A 5,929-nucleotide genomic window follows, 5' to 3' on the forward strand; every position below is an offset into this window, starting at 1 on the left:
TGCAGCTTTATTGTATTTTTCTCTTGTTTTTACAAACATTGCAGGCCATATATATTTTGTTTAAATTTAAAATTTGTTTAAGATCAAAATTACTGAATGGGATAAAAATTTTTACTTCTAATTATACAGCTTAAGACAATGTAATTATGTAACAGTTTTTGAAAAAAAAATATATGAAGGTAATGTCTCAGATCTTTCTCTCTCCTTTTTTTCTTAATATCAGGCTTTATCCTTAACCATCGAAAAATATATAACTCCTGTATGCCCACCAATCATCCCTCCATAGCACAGTTAAAAATACAGCTATGGTTAAATCTTGTGGGCTCAGAAGGGGAGGAGGCAAAGAAAACAAGTTTTCCACAATTTCCCATAAGTCTGTGAGTTAGAAATTCACTCATTTCACAAATCAGAAATCTGCCATCATGGGTTCTGCTACCCACTTCTGTTTGCTACATACTGGACCAGTTCAGAGCATAAGCCAGGATGGGGAAGGGCACAGGGAAAAGCCCTGACACAGGAAAGACTCAAAGAAGTGTGATGCTGTTAGGAAGTCAGGAGGCACAAGAATGCAAAGAAGGATCAGAGCCAACTTCATGGAAACCAGAGCCAGCGTGCCAGTGAAATCCGCAGTGGCTTGGGTTTTCATCCAATGCTGAAAGGAAGCATCTGCACTTCTGAACTCTAATAGATAGATAGTGGCTGGCCTTCGTGAAAGTCGGTTTTCTGGAGATGGGTAAATATAGAAAAAAATAAAGTTTGTTGAGGCGATTGCAGGGGAAATGTAATCTGCAATTAGCTGTTTTCTCTTGAGATTACTTCCATGTCTGCGGACCTTCAACTCCATGTTTCAACTCTCAAGTGTAAGTTTTCTCATCTTCAAAATGAAAGAAACTGAATGAATGCCCAAATAAATGCTTAAAATTTTACAGCTATGTGTGTGTGTGTGTGTGTGTGTGTGTATGTGTCCTGAAATGAACCTACACATTAGTATAGCTTCCACAGATTCCATATCACATAACTGTATTCAGCAAGCTAACCACGTGTTATTAGGAAAAACTATTAATAGCTTTATTTTTTGAGCAGTGATTGGTTGATTAATAAAAAGCAAAGAACAAGAGAAAAGAAATTTATTATTACTATGTAGATTGATGAAAATGACAATCAGGAAGAATGTTCAAGAGTTGGGTGGTTTGAGTTTTTCTTGGAGAACACCTCTTATTTTCATAATTAAAAAGTCACTGTATAATAAAATTGCCATCATAAAAATAACCACTCTGGACTTTGTACTTTCTAGATGTATACTACATGCTTCCCATTTTTAATCCCCACAAAAATATTATTAATAATTATCATCCCCATTATGTGAAGAAAAGAAAGCACAGAAAAGAGACATGGTATGCCTGCAAAGTACCCAAACTAGTAATTCCAGTCTGATTTTTGTTTTTGTTTTTTTTTGTTTGTTTGTTTGTTTGTTTGTTTTTTTGGTGGTGCTGGGGATCGAACCCAGGGCCTTGTGCTTGTAAGGCAAGCACTCTTACCGACTGAGCTATCTCCCCAGCCCGTCCAGTCTGATTTTATAGTCTTTGCACTTTCCACTGAACACATTGCCTAAGGATATTCAAAAGAACCAGCACCCAAAGAGTTCAAATATGGCTCATGCTCATATTTCCACGACAAACTGTGTTTTGAATGTACAAAAAGGTGCACCATTTTTGGGGGGTGGAAGCCCTCGCCTGTCTTTGCAACTTTCCATCTGTCCTTGACTGGGAGCCCCTCAGCCTGCATCCTGCCTTCTGCAGTAAGCACACTTCAGAGCTTCCTCTAGAAAGTGCTAATTCTTATTTCACACTCAGACCCCCAATGAGGAAACCCACACCTGGATTCTCTCAGTACCACTTTCTTTCTCAAGGCAGATCCAGCTTCCTTGAGATCCCAGCAACACTGTTTGTCCTTTGCTATAGCACCTTAAAGGTTAAAGACAAACATACCCTCTTTTTCAAAAAATTAATTCTGCTTCACACTTGACATATGCTGTATTGACAAAGGGCCGCAGGCCTTTCTCTTCCCAAAAGTTTCAAAACAGAAGGTCTCTGTCCAAAATAGAAGCGTATGTTACACTGTTCCCATAAAAGAAGGAAACAAGAGAAGTCTCAAAGCCACAAACATTCTATTTCCAAGTTCAGAGCAAACAAAAAATATGCCAGCCCAGAGGGGATAGATTTGGAGGGAAGGGGGAGCGAGACATGCAAACTTTAATTCTATGTTTAAATCCCAACATATGGGCCATTCCTATTTTAGGATGACAAATACTGACTTCCATATTTTGGTAATTAATGATATAAAAAGAGGAGCTAAGCTACATTTGCAGGTCTTAGTAGGTTATCCCAATATCAGTATTTTGGGGATCAGGTGCCAACTTTGTTGAATAGATTTGAAGAAGTCAGTTGCCCAAAGTCTCCCACTCATTAAAAAAATGTGGATGAGGATCTAAACTTGTGCACTTGCTTCTCCTGAGGAATCTCGTTTTCTGGGATCTAATTTTAACACCTTAGTACATCCCTAAGAGGAAACCTGCTGTGATCCAGAGTTGGTGGGAAGACCCTGGCAGGTTCTTTGCTGAGGGGTACACGTTTCTGGAGGCCAGTGATGGGTACATGGCACCCAGTACAGTGCTCTGTGAGAGACAAACTCAGGGTTACACAGACCACTGGACATTCTTATTTGTCGGGCTAATGCTAACCACCTAAGTCAAATGAAACAAACCTGTCACATCTTTCTTTGGATGAAAGAGGATTTGATCGCAGTTTATGTTCCATTGTGCTACCAGCACTGAATTCAGCTTCCAAGACCCCAGATGTACCCTTCTGGCACTAAGTTGCATCCCTATTCCTCACCCTTGAGCTGGATCCAATCCCTAATTAAAATTGCAGGTTGCTGTTCTACAGGGATTCCAAACTGATCTAAAACTCAGATCCTTCACCATGCTAGGTCTTTGACCCCAGAATGTTCTAGCAGTTCACAAACTTAGATATCTAAAATGTGTATCTTCATTCTTTAATATTTGTCCTACTAGATATTATGTATCAGGAGCCTGGAGTTGAAAATGTATTATTCAATTCAAAGATAACCTGTCTTTTGCTTAGGGTTCTGTCCAGGTTTCTCACGTGCCCTAATTTTAGTGTGGAGTGAGGCACAATGTGTCCTAAAAGGGGTCTAACCAGTTGCATATGCTCAGACATGAGGCCAGGTTCCGTTTCTGAATTTCAGGCCAAATGGATAACTGTCACCTCTCTTTTCTCAGCTGCCAGTGTTGTCTTTTACTAGCACAGCAGATATTTTACTGTAACCACATTTCTCTGGTCTTGGGAACCTGACTTTTTAATCATACCCTGTCGCTACTGGTACAGAGGGCTGTGTTCCTTCTCCAGAAAGCTTCTGGTGGAAAAAACTCCCAGATTTTCAGGATGATCTGCACGGACATGCATACAGCCATTTCTGTTCTGGATTTGATCAAATCCCTAGACTCTATCTGAGGAAATAGGTATAGATGCATTTGTAATTTTCCTTTTCATCCTATCAGAAGTAGTATGATCCAAAAGATTAACTAAATATATCACCAACACCTGCTTTGTTCTGGCAAGTGGATTCTCCTCTCTACTGCATCTTTGAAATCATAGTTGCCAAAGGCATTGCAGTGAATCTTAGAATCTATACCTCTTTTCCATTAGAACTTCAAAAATCTACCCATGATATCAAGAGCTAAGAAATGGAGTGTGTTTGGTGTGTGTGCTTGTGCACTCATGCTTTATCATTTACTAATTATGTCTTTTCTCTACCTTAACCAATCCTTTTACTTCAACAATTGAGATGATTATATGATTTATCTCCTTTATTCTATTTAATGTGGCAAATTACATGATTGATTTTCAAATGTCAATTCCCAGAATAAAAAAAGAAACTTAGTTAAATGTGTATATAGGCTTTTATAAAACACTACATTTGGTTTAAAAAGTGTTTAGGAACTTTGCACCTATGTCCCTGAGACAGATTGCCCTCCTTTGTAAACTCCTTGTCAGATTCGATATCAAATTATGCTGGTTTCATACAAGGAGTTGGGAATGCATTGAAAACCTACATCCACACAAAATTCTGCATAGAGGTTTATAGTAGTTTCATTAACAATTTCGAAAACATCTAGCCACATGGTCTTTCGGCAGGTGAGTGGGTAAATAAACTATAATACAATGATGCAGAGAAATACTATTAAGTGATAAAAATAACCTATTAAATTCTGAGAATACATGAAGGAACCTTAAATGTATATGAAAGAACCAACTAAAACATTTCTGTGCTCTCTTTCTCTCTCTCTCTCTCTCTCTCTCTCGACATACATACACGTATGTAACATCTATAAATAGCATGCATATATAATACATACAACATACTGTAAATATCTATATATAACTTTATATATTAAATATATATACATATATGACATATACTGGAAAAATGAAAACTATAGAGACAGTGAAAAAGCCAGTGGGTCCATGGTTGTCAGTTTCTAGGTGGAGAAGGGCAGATGAATAGGTGTTATGCAAGGTGTTTTTAGGGCATTGGATTATTCTGTATAAAATGAAAATTATATAATATATAAATTATATAATATATAAAATTATATAATATATAAAATTATATATAAAATATATTATATAAATATATAATAAAATATATAAATATATATAATTTATTTATATAAAATTATATAATATATAAAAATATATAATCTATGATGATGAAAACATAAAATTATGCATTCATTTAAATCCGTGGAATTGTAGAAAGAGTGAAACCTGATATAAACTTTGGACTTCAGTTAATGAAGATGTGTCAATATTGGTCTACTATTGCAGCATGTGTACCACACTAATGCAAGTTCTTAATAATAGGGGAAGTTTGGGGTGGGGAATGAGGTAGTACATGGGACCCCAGTACCTGCTACACAGTTTTTCTGTAGACATTAAATTGCAGAGAAAAAGAATGTCACTTAAAAAAATCACAGACTTGCATAGACTTCACCAAAGATGATATAAGGATGACAAATGAGCATATAAAAACATGTTAACTGATGTTAACTATTAGGCAAATACAAAATCAAACAACAAGGTACCAAAGCACACCTATAAGAATGGCTTTTTAAAAAGTACTGGCAGTATCAAAAACTGGCAAGGATATGGAACAACTGGAACCCTCCAATATTGCTGGTGGGAATGCAAAATGCTATAACTATTCTGGAAAATAGTTTAACATTTGTTTGCATATGCATAGGAGGAGAAGAATATTTTTGCCCCCTAAAACCAATTTTACCTCCTTAGGAATAATATTTCGTTCATTTACAATGTGTGCTCTAGAGAAATGAAAAATTTTGTTTGTACGAAATCAAGTCATGAATATTTATTTATGTTAACTGTATTCATAACTGCTAAACATTCAAAATTAAGTAAATGTTCTTTAATGAATTAAAAAGAAACTATGGTATGTCCCTACAGGAGAATGCTATTCATTAATAAAATAAAATAATGGATACTCAACCAATCAGATGAATGTCAAACGTATCATGCTGGGTGAATTCAGTCACAAAAGGATACACATCATACAATCCTGTTTATGTGAAATTCTCAAAAAGGTAGAGTTCTGGTTACAGATAATATATCAGTAAGTGTCAGAAATTAGAAGTGAGGTAAAGGGTACATCCCAAAAAGGGACAAAGGATTGTTTAGGGGGCAAGACTCTTCTATTTCTTTATTGTGTTGGGGGCTCTGTAAAAGATAAAAATGTAAAGGGTATAGGAAATAAAAATGATATCACACAAACAAAACCTGAGACAATATGTTGCTAACAGATCTACTCAATAAGAAATATTAATGGAAAT

The 5,929-nt window shown here is 36.1% G+C and overlaps 1 non-coding gene across 1 annotated transcript; it reads right to left on the minus strand.

Moving 5' to 3' along the window:
* Positions 1-1,482: 1,482 nt before the first annotated feature.
* Trnav-uac (transfer RNA valine (anticodon UAC)) lies at positions 1,483-1,556 on the minus strand. The gene has a single exon. It is a non-coding gene; the product is annotated as a tRNA-Val (tRNA).
* Between the last annotated feature and the right edge of the window lie 4,373 nt (positions 1,557-5,929).

This window comes from Sciurus carolinensis, chromosome 5 (assembly GCF_902686445.1).
Source record: "Sciurus carolinensis chromosome 5, mSciCar1.2, whole genome shotgun sequence".
NCBI classification, from domain to species: domain Eukaryota; kingdom Metazoa; phylum Chordata; class Mammalia; order Rodentia; family Sciuridae; genus Sciurus; species Sciurus carolinensis.